This window comes from Myxine glutinosa, chromosome 2 (genome assembly GCF_964187855.1).
Source record: "Myxine glutinosa chromosome 2, kmMyxGlut1.1, whole genome shotgun sequence".
NCBI lineage: Eukaryota > Metazoa > Chordata > Myxini > Myxiniformes > Myxinidae > Myxine > Myxine glutinosa.
Genome location: NC_136262.1, coordinates 95,829,359 through 95,843,469, shown reverse-complemented (window position 1 = coordinate 95,843,469; position 14,111 = coordinate 95,829,359). Strand labels below are relative to the sequence as shown.

At 41.6% G+C, this 14,111-nt stretch overlaps 1 protein-coding gene and 1 long non-coding RNA gene across 2 annotated transcripts in view; one reads left to right on the top strand and one right to left on the bottom strand.

The window, feature by feature from the left end:
• LOC137421557 (uncharacterized) overlaps positions 1-13,934 on the bottom strand; it is a 68,412-nt gene extending 54,478 nt beyond the window's left edge. The window contains exon 1 of the long non-coding RNA XR_010983365.2: positions 13,782-13,934. This is a non-coding gene — a long non-coding RNA (uncharacterized LOC137421557). The remainder of the gene's footprint in view (positions 1-13,781) is intronic.
• Positions 13,935-14,096: 162 nt separating this feature from the next.
• Positions 14,097-14,111, top strand: part of LOC137421556 (zinc finger FYVE domain-containing protein 9) — a 61,558-nt gene continuing 61,543 nt past the window's right edge. The window contains exon 1 of the mRNA XM_068107732.2: positions 14,097-14,111. This exon is cut by the window's right edge and continues 134 nt beyond it. The gene's annotated coding sequence lies outside the window, so the exon portion shown is untranslated.

Here is a 14,111-nt window from a genome sequence, read left to right as displayed (position 1 = left end):
TCCCGCGGTCCTCGGATCTCCCTGTCGCCCGTTCTGTGAACCAGAGTGCGAGGAGCCGGAGCTGTCACCTCCAGCCCTGCCGTTTGCACGGACCTGACCCTTCCTCTCCCTCCAGCATTCATTCCTGCCATTCCATCCTTCTTGTGTGCGTGAGTTTGTTTTGTTTGTCTTGTCCCTGGGTTATAATTAAGACTGTAGGTAAGCTAGCGTTGCACTGTGTCTCCTTGATTCCTTCTGTCTTTATTTTATTATCTTTCCTTCTTCCTTGGTTATTTTGGTCCTGTAAATAGTAATAATAAATAATAGTCGTATTTCAAACCTTTTTGCCTTCGTCTTCCTCTTCTTCACATCCGTGTCGTCTTTGTGATTTCTCCATTGGGCACCTGTGGCACGATTTGGCCAACGTTTCAGGATCGGGTCTAGTCTTGGTAAACGGCTCACGCCGCAGTTCGCTTCGCTCGGCGCAACATCCATTATGCTGCGGCCGTGAGCGGGGGGTGTTCCTTTGCGTACCGGGAAGCGCTGGTATTTAGGTCATAGGACTTGTGGGCCTAAAACCCTACCCAGCGCCGACCGGGCGTGGCGTCATACCCCCGGGACCACGTCGGTCAGTAACAGACGAGGGGCTTAATCCCCCCTCGAAGGGGAACCATAGGCCGACGTCGGGTTCCGTAACAATATATATATATATATATATATATATATATATATATATATATATATATATATATATATATATATATATTGTTACATTTGTAGGGGGTAGACAATGATTACCTTAGAGTCAGGTAGAGTGCATAGTTTAGAGTGCTCCGACTATCATTAAGAAGAAGAAACCCCATGTAATAAGTAGGGATCCGGTAGACCGTGTGTTGTGGAAGAGCGTATCATCGTCCCCATCTGAGGGGTGGGGCATGTTAATTAGCGAGGGATTATGGGTAAATTAATCCCCTATGTGTAGTTGCCTCCAATCTATTCCTTTGTTCCTTTGGACACTGCACTGGACACCTACCCAGAAATCACCCATGACACACACTAATTAAAAACCTACCGGAAGCCAGGCATGAAGCATTGTCGTGGATAACACTGACTTGGTGAGCGCACAGGACAGGCAGCTCCGTGGAGACACGCCCAAAGAGCGGTGATTGGTCTGGGATTTGATTGGCACAAGGACTGGTAAGATGGGACTCACTGATTGGAGCGGACACAGAGACGTCGTGGGATGACGTCAGATCCTCAAGTACAAAATAGTTGGGACGGCAGACATTTTCTCTTCTCGTTCTGGATCTGGTGGTGAATGGTCGTGTGCCGACATTTTGGGCTTCTCGTTCTGGACCCCATAGCGAATGGTCGCTATTGCTCTTGCGCAAGGAACATTCATCATGAACGGTCGTGTTCCGACATCTTCATAGTGATCGTGAGGAGGAGAAACTGTGGACCGAGAACTGCGGTTTCCCAAGCAAGAACGACGAGTGGACGGGCGCGGCCTGCTTGCTGCACTCTCGACAAAGCCAGGAGTGAGCGGAGGCGAGGCCTAGTTCGCGCCAACGAGCGCATTTTCCCGCCAAGGACGCGAGGGGGTTTTGCCAATTCCTGACGAGATTCAAGAGCTGATTCGAGCTTTATAGTGGGGCGGCTTAGCCCAAATATTCAAAAGAATTGTGCATTTTGTGAAACAAGCACCAAATTTGGCACAAATGTACATTAATATGTTGCGAACATTTTCAGATATTGGGCCACTTGAAATTCCGTAATTTTTTTTTCCAAATTTTTTCAAATTTCGTAATTTCAAATTTTTCGGGTGACACCGTCACAATTTCGGTCTTCGAGGCCGGCCGATAGGCAAAGTGTGACCGGAAAGGACGAGCTTCTCCTGACCACGTGGCCCTCGATCTGGGAAGCGAGAGGCGTTCCATTAGTGGACGCGCCCCTCACGCCCGACTTTTGGGCGGCCCCGGCAGGCCGTTTGTTTTGACGTTCCATGACAGGCCCCGCACCCCCACCTCCGGGCCGACCGGAAGCTTGTGCTGAGTACATCATACCTGAACAACTCAGTGAGGCAGAACACAGCAGTGCACACCAGGGTGACCCCTTCAGTGCATAAACCAATTAACCTGTCCACTGCAGGGCATATAGAAATGAAGTTATTTTCTGCATATAATAATAATATAAGTTCAGTTCTATATAACAATTTCTGTTATCACCACTACCACTACAACTACCACTACTACAAGCTTTGTCTGGAATTTTGTGGACTAACAGACAAACAGACATACAGACAAGCTGGGATCAAAACATTACCTCCTTCCACCATTGAGTGTAGAGGTAAACATCATGGAAATTATATCATGCCCTAGATTTAATTCATGCTTACCCGTGTATTTGCTTCACTGGTTCACAAGGTCTTTTGCATACATGTAATTCAGACTCTCGTCTTCATTGCTGACCACACAATGTTCGCAACATATTAATGTACATTTGTGCCAAATTTGGTGCTTGTATCACAAAATGCACAATTCTTTTGAATATTTGGGCTAAGCCGCCCCACTATATCGGCCGGCCTCGAAGACCGAAATTGTGACGGTGTCACCCGAAAAATTTGAAATTACGAAAATTGAAAAAATTTGAAAAAAAAAATTACGGAATTTCAAGTGGCCCAATATCTGAAAATGTTCGCAACATATTAATGTACATTTGTGCCAAATTTGGTGCTTGTATCACAAAATGCACAACAGGTTTGCTATGCTGCTACACTATTAGTGCCACAAAGTACACATTTATTTTTCAGTTATTTGATCCCTTGTCTGTACACACACATATATATATATATACTGTATACTCCTTTTATTTGTAGCCGGGTGGACAACCCCCACTCAAGATCGCAAGTGATTGATTTTGAGAGGGAAGACAGAGCACACCGAGGTTGTCTGCCTTGAAGCTTAAGGCTGAATTTAATGAAGTGGTTCCGACCTATTTGTACCATCCCGTGACTCCAGACATGCCATAGTACAGTATCATGCTAGTTATCAATTAAGGTAATGCCTGGTGTCGGTTTAACAGTTAAGGTGGTTGCCTTAAGATCTTAGGGTCTGTCCCCTGTTTTAGAGCCCCCTGTCGTGCCATTCAAATAACACCATGTGGGTTGACTCAGTCTGCCATCCTTCTGAGGTCGGAAAAATGAGTACCATTACTAGGGTAATAAGCCATTCAAGTATCCTGCATGAAAGGAATGGATCTTATTGTTTAAATTAAGGTAAGTAACCCAATGAAGTCCCTCAGGGATAACCAAACACACCGTTAAGGTTGGTGTGGGAAGAACGGCAAGCTCCCCTATTATTTGTGAAGGACACCGTGGGATCTTTCACGTCCACCAACTAATACACGCAGATGGGACTCCCAGTTTAACGTCCATCTGAGATACGGGCACCCACATTGATGAATCGCCCTGCTTGTGTGCATACCTTTACGCCATCCTGCCAGCATACACACACTCACCCACCCTACCACAAATTGTGTGTGTAAGGGGTGATGATGACTGTAAGGTGGGGAATGAACAAACACTGGCAGCAGATTCACTTTTTCGCAAAACCCTCTCACACACATCACAATCACCAATCCACACATGACACCTAAGCTACCAACAACAACCAAAAATCCCTGACCATAATTTAATTTTAAATGTATATCTCATGCAGGCCCAGTGCACTCAAAACAGGCATGCTGGCATGGGTGGTGCTTTGCAGCCCTTTCATGTACCACGCCACCCATTCCTGCTTGTATTGGCTCAATTAACACAGCGTTACCTCACCTGACCTGCACTTTGGCCAAAATGTCACTGTCATGCACTCACATACTTAATGCCCACTTACACTCCAAATCCACAACTTTGCTGGATGCCATATTGTGTGTTCAATGTCAAAGAGCACAAAAACTCGTAATGAAAAGTTAATATCACTTTTATTCTTGCAAACATGTATATATGGATGATCCTCCTCGTGCCGCCAAGTACATAAGGAAGTTTAATTGGCTAAGCGGCACAAATTTGGATGGGTCGAAACATGTATATGGTATACTGTATGCCCATAATTATTGATGACTGTCAGCTTTGAATGATGAACTAGATGCCGATTCATGTTCTGAGGGTGGTTCAAATTTGATCTCGACTTTTGTTTACAAAAAGCAGAGTAAAGTATAATATGCACATTGCACATTCATATGATGTTTGAGAAAATTAGTCTTTGTAGTGTTGGTAACCATACACATTACACATAATCACGTGTTTCCTGCTTTAATGCACGTGCTGAAAATCAAGATGGCGGAAAATGAGATAACAAAGCGGGTGGAACAGCAACTGTGATTGTGAAATTTCTGGTCAATGAAAACATCAAGCCTGTTTGGTCAACATACGGAGGATTGGCTGTATAGTGTGGTGACTATTACCCGTCACGGACAGCCATAAGAGAACACCAGAGCAAAATGGACAATGGACCATCACTTCTGCATCCTACGAGCATCCTATGCTTGGGAGAGAGAGTCTCTCCGGCTATTTTCAGAGAGCTGCCTCGACGACAGCAAGTCTGGAAGTTCACTCAGGTACGTAGATTGGCAGGGACTTCAAGCAGCCATCTCTCTTCAAGACTGGTCTCCCATATCTACTGCCCATGGAGTTAACTCAGCCTGGGAATTCTTCCACAGTAACCTGCTCTCTCTCATGTACAGATTCATCCCATCTCACGTTCAGTTATACTACCCTTCTTCCCACCCATGGTACACTGACTGAATCTTGTGGTGAGGCAGTTGTTCTGAAACAACTTGCCTTATTTTCCTGGAAGGCAATCTCGGTGCATTCTAAAAAGTCTGCAGCAAGTGTGTGTCCACTTTCAGGAGAGCCAGAATACAACATCTGTCCAACCTCAAGAATGAACATTCAAACTTATCTTCCTCCTCTAAAACCTGGTGGGGCCTTGGTAAGTCTGTCTCTGGTGTATGTTCCTCTTCCATCCCTTTCCTCACTACAAATGGCACCACAGCCGACTCCACCCGTGAGAAGGCCGAATGCCTCAATTCTGTGTTTGCTTCAAAATCTTGAGTTCCCAACCCCCCTCTCTCTCTGTACACACCTACCCAGTTGCACCCAACTGCTCATGGACTCTGTGTCTTTTGCACCTGAGAAAGTGGAGAAGTTTCTGTCAACCCTCCTCTTTGATTCTGCTACTGGACCGAACAGCATCAGTTCACGTATTCTAAAAGCCTGCTCTGTTGCTCTTGCACATCCTCGCTCTGCCCTTTTCACGCTATCAATTGTGCGAGGTCATCTTGCATCTGCTTGGAAATAAGCCAACATCACTACATTACATAATGTGCAAAATCCGGTCCCCTTCACTACAGACTGATCAGCTTACTTCAAATCATCAGCAAGGTCATGGTTGATAATGAAATCCATCAACGCGGTTGATATGAAATCCTTCCTTTTCTCCAACAGCCTCATCTCAGATCACTAATTTATATTCAGACCAGGTCACTCTACCTTGGACATGCTGCTTCTACTCACCCAATAATAGTTGGAAGACCTCAATGTCAGACTTGAGATCAGGGCCATCTCTCTGGACATATCTCATTCTTTTGATACAGTCAGGCATTCCGCCTTGATCTCCAAACTCTCTGCCTATGGTATGCAAAGCCAACTCCACTCATGGCTTCCTGACTTCCTCCACCCTCGTAGCCAATGTGTGGCCCTCAATGGAATTCTTCCATCTCCTCTTCCTCTCATGGCTGGGGTGCCCAAAGGTAGTGTTCTGGACCCAGTCTTATTCCTGATCTTCATTAATCATGTCTCTGACTCTCTGGAAAATCCTCTTTATCTATTTGCTGATGACTCAACCCTCTGCCGTGACATCCCTCATCCTTCAAACAGGCAGGCAGCAGCCTCTTCCCTCTCGTCAGACCTTGACAAAATCACAAGCCCATCAAACATTTGTAATATGTCTTTCAATCTGACATCTTCTCATTTTTTGTCGCTTGATTCCACCCACCATGGCACACAGACAAAATAATATGGCCGCCATCTTGGTTTTCTCGTGGGCTTAAAACATCAGGCCTGGAGGCCCCTGCTGATAATATACTGCCCGGGTTTGTTGCGTCAGATTTCCATTGCCTTTATTTGGGTCGAGAGTTGATTGGAAGGAAGAGGGGTTGAGGAGGGTGGTATCTTCAAGTGATACGTAATACCTTAGGAGGTGTGAAACCAGAAGACTCAGCTGTTCGATAAACTTGTAATTGATATTGAACCAAACTGTGAAGACCCTCGGAGATGAATCATGTAATACCTTCAACAGCAAGGATGTGGGAGTTGAGTGGGCAGAGGAGGTAAAAATTATATATTTTGTGTTGCAGGTTGTGACCACAGTGTGGTCATTCTTGTTTTTTCTTTGCGTTTAAGTGAAGGACATGGTGTACAAAATTAGGGTTATTTACATTGGGTATCTGAAGAGGATTTAGGCTCCAATCGAGACTGTAAATGCAGGAATGCTGAAGAACTGAACCTGGAAAGAGATGAAGTGTCGCATCGTGTTACATCATGTGTGACTTAAGGGGTTCTCACATAGACTTGCATTGATGTTTATAAATGATGATCTTGACAAATCTTGACAATAAAACTTTAAGAAATATTCTTTCACTTGCAGCAAAACTGCATCATTGTATTTCATGTCATTATTTATTTATTTATTTTGAATTTGTAGACAACCCGTGTATATTATATATTTTCTTCACACACCCCAATACTGTGCCTTTCACGAAAAACACACACACAAACACACATACACAAACACACACACAAACACACAAGCACCAACACACACAAATACCAACACACACAAACACACACACACACAAACACACACACACACACACACACACACACACACACACACACCAACACAAACACAAACACAAATATACACACACATAGCAAGACACATACACACACGCACAAACACCATACCAAAACACACACACACATACACACAAACACCAACACGCATACGCTCACACACACACATACACATATGCACATACACACACGCACATACACACACACACACACACACAAATACCAACACACACAAACACCAACACGCATACGCTCACACACACACATACACACATACACACACGCGCACACACACACACACACACACACACACACACACACACACACACACACAAATACCAACACACACAAATACCAACACACACACACAAATACCAACACACACAAATACCAACACACACACACACACACACACACACACACACACACACACACACACACACACACAAGCACTAACACACACAAATACGAACAAACACAAACAGACACACCTTTCTCCCATCGCCCCGATCACCCCGCACGTGCCGGTAAATCACGTTTGTCGCGCGAGGCGTTCTCACGAAATAGGTTACATTACGCAGCGGTTACGGCATCGGAAGGTCTTTGCAATTACAATTTATATTCCCGGTAAATGACAGCAAAAGCATCGCATACCGCTCATTACAGTCACATTGACATTGCTCGCAATTAAACAGGCAATTTGTTAGATGCTGGGAGAGTGTGAGATCATTTACAGAGACAAAGGGGGAGAGGAAAAAAAAGGTATCCATCCAAACCATAAAAACCCTCAGACGTCAACAAACAAGGGGCGATCAGGAAGTCCGTAGCCTGGGAAAACGACAATCCTGTCTTCAACACAGGAAGGCCATTGAACCCATCAAAGCCTGTTCAGTGTACTGTACTACTGTACGAGCCTGATCCTGATCCTGATTGATACCTGATCGTTATTTGTTTGTGCTCCACCTTTTTAAATGCTCAGTGCAGCACGTACCATTATTACCTTCGCAAAAGCGGAAGGTTATGTTTTGATCGCTGTGTATTTATTTGTATGTCTGTGTGTGTGTGTGTGTGTGTATGTTATTCGCATAACTCAAAAAGTATTCAACCGAATTGCATGAAATTTGGTGGGATGATTGGTTATTATACGGGACACATTTGATTAGATTTTGGGAGCAATCGGGTCAAAGGTCAGGGGGGTCACGACCTTGCAAAATGTGCGTTTTTTGTCATAACTCGGTCAATTCTTATCCGATTTGCATGAAATCAGCACCAAACTGTTCACTGTTCTGTTCCCTACACTCCCATGCCAAGTACAGAACAGTAGCTGCGGCGAAGGTATGCGCTCTACCGAGTGCCCGTTCTAGTTTAGCCAGGTGTCCGAACCCCCGCCCTCCCAGACCCCCAGACAACCATTTCGCCACCGAGCACGCTCTATAAGCTCAGTGGTTAATTCTCCTCTGCTAAATGTATGCGGGAAAGAAATGTAAACGAAAAAAATAATCATGATCAATTATTGAAGTTGTCCAGACATGTTTCAGCAAATGTATCTCATAATGGGTCGTACCAACGTAACACTAACCCCATCCCCGACCACTTCACTCCCTGTTTCATACATTCAACATTTAGCCTCCACTGCATTTTCTCTTCTTTCCTCTCCAACCTTCTCCCATTTCTCAACTGAAGCACCTTTCCTTGTGTATCTAATATGTGGACAGTCGTAAAAAGAAAGAACAACCCTATCTCAGAAGATTCAGGGGATATTTATTGGTACGATCCGTTCTAATACGAGTTTTACCACAACTTAGAGTTTTTTGTTAAACCGTGGTCGGACGAGGACAAGGACACGAGTAGACAATCATTAGATGATGATTTCGCAAACACCGAACGAAGTATGAAAACCGGCTCATCAGGTGATCTGTGAGTTGTGACAAATGCGTCCCCAAGTCTTAGCAATGCACAAATGTCAGGAAGTGGTTAAAAAATGGATTCATGGTTGAGGCTCGTGGAGGAGCTGTCGCAGAGTGGGGAACCTGGGGGAACCACCTTTAGAGGCCATTTTTCCCCGCAGAGCAGGGATTGGCCTTTTTCTGGCACCATGGTCCCCTTTTTGAAGCAATGTTTTATGGCCGGATGCCCTTCCTGCCGCCAACCCTGTTGGTCGCCTTTTGCGACACACAGGGAATTACCAGTGAACTGGTACTCAATTTGCCGACCTCAGAAGGATGACAGGCTGATTCAACCCCCCTGGCGTTAATTCAGCAATCGACCGGAATTCGAACCCAGGATCCTAGGATCCCAAGCCGGCACCCTAACCGCTAAGCCAACACCAGGCTCTGTCGCAGAGTGGGGGACGAAGGGTAAACACCAACAACAGGGTAGAACTGAGAGCGACATCAAGAGGAGGGGAAGAAGAGCACTTGGGGGTGAACAAGTTGAATGAAACACAGCAAGAAGAGGAAGCAGAAAGTGGGGATGAAACAGAAAAGGAACAAACCAACCGACAATTAACAATCGAAAATTGGTGAGGGAGAGGGGGGGTGGGAATCACAATAGCCTGGAAAAAGGAAGTGCTTGTGAAATGGGTCATTTGGAGTGGAAGAGACCATGAGTATGGATGGGGATAGTGGTGAAGCTGTCTTGGAGCCCTGGAGGGAAGAATGGTACTGAACAGACTGGGGAAGTTGATTCTGCAGGTGAGAGAAAAGAGGAACGAATGAGGGGAGGTGAGCAGTGACCTTGGGTTTTTGGAGGATAACAAGAAGAAGAAGAGGGAGGAGGAGGGTGATGAACTGGTGATTTCAAAGCATTTTGCAAGCTTGGCTTCTTCGTTTTCTTTATTTTGGTGTTTACTCTAACTTTACCTGCGTTCTACTTTCCTGTTTCTTTTTCTCATTCCGTGCCGTACAGCACATCTATTTTTCATGCATTTACGTTTGACTGCCATTTATGAAGTTTTCCACCTTTAACCTCTACAGTCCACCATTTACACATGATGAGGTGAGGTGAGGTTGCACCTTCCATTTAACGTCATTATGTTCCAGGTCGCCTGGTAAATTTTTGGTCCTTTCTTTTTTTGACCTTGTGAACCCTTTCAAATGAAAACCTTGAACTTTTGACCAATTACGATAAAAAAAAAACAATAGGCTTCAGCACCACCACTATATCTACCAGGTGGTTAAGGTTCGTGAAGGTCGGAGTAAAAATGTGACAATAGATGCAGAAAAGGTAAAGATGCAGAAAGGAAGATGATTTGGAATTGTCATATTTTGAAAAATGGGGGTGGAAGAGAGAGAGAGAGATGGAGAGAGAGAGAAAGCGAGAGAGATCATAGATCAGATCAGAGAGAGATCATAGTTTCTATCAAATGCCAGATCCCATTATTCGCTTGCGGAGGTTATGTTTTCACCTGTCTCATTACTATGACGAAGATTGAAATTTTTTGTCATATATGTTGGTAGGTCTCGTTTGTTTGTTTGTCTGTAAGTGCAATACCTCGCGGACGCTTTCTGCTGTCTTTATCAAACTTTACCAGACGATTCTGAAGGACAAAAGTGAGGCTGTCAATGTTTTTTTTGACGATATCGGCCAAAGGTCAAGGTTCTCTCGTTTGTCCAGGAGATATCTCAGCCATTCTTTGAGCTAGGAAGCAGAAATTTGGACACAATAGCGAACAAGTGCTTTGGCAAAAACTGTATTTTTTATTTTTTGATTAATCAATTAATTGATGAATTACTTAATTATTATCGATTAATGAAGTACTTATTTATTTCTATCCCATCTGGGCAACATCTCAGGCACCTTTTGAGTTAGGAAGCTGATATTTAGGCATGACAGTGACCAAGTGATTTGGCTATAAAGGGTATTTTGATTTATTGATTAATCAATTAATCGATTAATTACTTAATTATTATCGATTAATGAAGTACTTATTTATTTCTATCCCATCTGGGCAACATCTCAGGCACCTTTTGAGTTAGGAAGCTGATATTTAGGCATGACAGTGACCAAGTGATTTGGCTATAAAGGGTATTTTGATTTATTGATCAATCAATTAATCGATTAATTACTTAATTATTATCGATTAATGAAGTACTTATTTATTTCTATCCCATCTGGGCAACATCTCAGGCACCTTTTGAGTTAGGAAGCTGATATTTAGGCATGACAGTGACCAAGTGATTTGGCTATAAAGGGTATTTTGATTTATTGATCAATCAATTAATCGATTAATTACTTAATTATTATCGATTAATGAAGAACTTATTTATTTCTATCCCATCTGGGCAATATCTCAGGCACCTTTTGAGTTCGGAAGCTGATATTTAGGTATGACAGTGACCAAGTGATTTGGCTATAAAGGGTATTTTGATTTATTGATTAATCAATTAATCGATTAATTACTTAATTATTATCGATTAATGAAGAACTTATTTATTTCTATCCCATCTGGGCAATATCTCAGGCACCTTTTGAGTTCGGAAGCTGATATTTAGGCATGACAGTGACCAAGTGATTTGGCTATAAAGGGTATTTTGATTTATTGATCAATCAATTAATCGATTAATTACTTAATTATTATCGATTAATGAAGTACTTATTTATTTCTATCCCATCTGGGCAACATCTCAGGCACCTTTTGAGTTAGGAAGCTGATATTTAGGCATGACAGTGACCAAGTGATTTGGCTATAAAGGGTATTTTGATTTATTGATCAATCAATTAATCGATTAATTACTTAATTATTATCGATTAATGAAGTACTTATTTATTTCTATCCCATCTGGGCAACATCTCAGGCACCTTTTGAGTTAGGAAGCTGATATTTAGGCATGACAGTGACCAAGTGATTTGGCTATAAAGGGTATTTTGATTTATTGATTAATCAATTAATCGATTAATTACTTAATTATTATCGATTAATGAAGAACCTATTTATTTCTATCCCATCTGGGCAATATCTCAGGCACCTTTTGAGTTCGGAAGCTGATATTTAGGTATGACAGTGACCAAGTGATTTGGCTATAAAGGGTATTTTGATTTATTGATTAATCAATTAATCGATTAATTACTTAATTATTATCGATTAATGAAGAACTTATTTATTTCTATCCCATCTGGGCAATATCTCAGGCACCTTTTGAGTTCGGAAGCTGATATTTAGGCATGACAGTGACCAAGTGATTTGGCTATAAAGGGTATTTTGATTTATTGATCAATCAATTAATCGATTAATTACTTAATTTATTATCGATTAATGAAGTACTTATTTATTTCTATCCCATCTGGGCAATATCTCAGGCACCTTTTGAGTTCGGAAGCTGATATTTAGGCATGACAGTGACCAAGTGATTTGGCTATAAAGGGTATTTTGATTTATTGATCAATCAATTAATCGATTAATTTATTATCGATTAATGAAGTACTTATTTATTTCTATCCCATCTGGGCAATATCTCAGGCACCTTTTGAGTTAGGAAGCTGATATTTAGGTATGACAGTGACCAAGTGATTTGGCTATAAAGGGTATTTTGATTTATTGATCAATCAATTAATCGATTAATTACTTAATTTATTATCGATTAATGAAGTACTTATTTATTTCTATCCCATCTGGGCAATATCTCAGGCACCTTTTGAGTTAGGAAGCTGATATTTAGGTATGACAGTGACCAAGTGATTTGGCTATAAAGGGTATTTTGATTTATTGATTCATCAATTAATCGATTAATTACTTAATTATTATCGATTAATGAAGTACTTATTTATTTCTATCCCATCTGGGCAATATCTCAGGCACCTTTTGAGTTAGCAAGCTGATATTTAGGCATGACAGTGACCAAGTGATTTGGCTATAAAGGGTATTTTGATTTATTGATTAATCAATTAATCGATTAATTACTTAATTATTATCGATTAATGAAGTACTTATTTATTTCTATCCCATCTGGGCAATATCTCAGGCACCTTTTGAGTTAGGAAGCTGATATTTAGGCATGACAATGACCAAGTGATTTGGCTGTAAAGGCTATTTTTGATTTATTGATTAATCAATTAATTAATTAATTAATCGATTAATTATTTAATTATTCGATTAATGACTAATTTTTTTTTTTTTTAAGTTACAGATTCTGATGAAATGGTGGTGGTTTATGTGTACTATTAGCGAATTTATTAATTATTTAATCTTTTCTGATTATTATTTAGTTATTTTCATTATTATTTATTTATTTATTTTATTTCTCATCTGGGCAATATCTCAGGCAACTTTTGAGCTAGGAAGGTGATATTCAGGCATGACATTGACAAAGTGATTTGGCTATAAAGGGTATTTTTGATTTATTGATTAATCAATTAATCGATTAATTGTTTAATTATTCGATTAATGACTTAATTTTTTTTTTTTTTAAAGTTACAGATTGGGATGAAACATTGGTTGGTTTAGGTATTCTATTAGCCAATTGATGAAGAAATTAATGATTTTACGATTATTTATTGATATAATTACACAATTAATCGATCATTGATTCTCTCGGATTTCGTCATACCTGGCAGGCTACCGCCTGACGTCCTTTGTTGTTTGTTTGTGAACAAGATATCTCAAAAAGTTATGGACGAATTCAAAGGAAACTTGGTGGAAAGGTTGTGTGTATGACAAGGATGAATTGCTTCAATTTTGGTGAAGAGCCGAATCCAGATCCGGCCTATCAATGGGATACAAAACGGACGGAACCTGTTTAGCCTGGCTAAACTCTATGCTCTCTACCGAGTGCCGTTCTAGTTTAATTTCTACGTGTGGAAATAGCGGAAATAATCTCAAAATTTATAAAATGTAATATCTAAAAAAAAAATGCGGAAATAAGTTAGACACCCAAAAGGCAGGATTACCCACCTTGTGATGTCTGCTAATGTTGGCAGACGGGACGCCAAGTTGAACGTGTGTGCGCGGGATGGCGCACACGTGATGAATACGTCACTCGATGTGAAGCACCACGATGGCAGTTTATAGCTGGGCCGACATTCAAACTCAGGTCAGACAGATTAGGCGAGTGGAGGCACCTCTCCGCTATTGGTCCAGCCCACGCAGCCGCCAGTGAATCGAAATGATAACATATGTAACGGAATGTGAGGCACGTAACGATAGATTAAGATTGTTCTGATTAATATCGGAAAAATACATTTTTGCAACAACAACAACAACGACCCTGGTTAATGCGTGCGG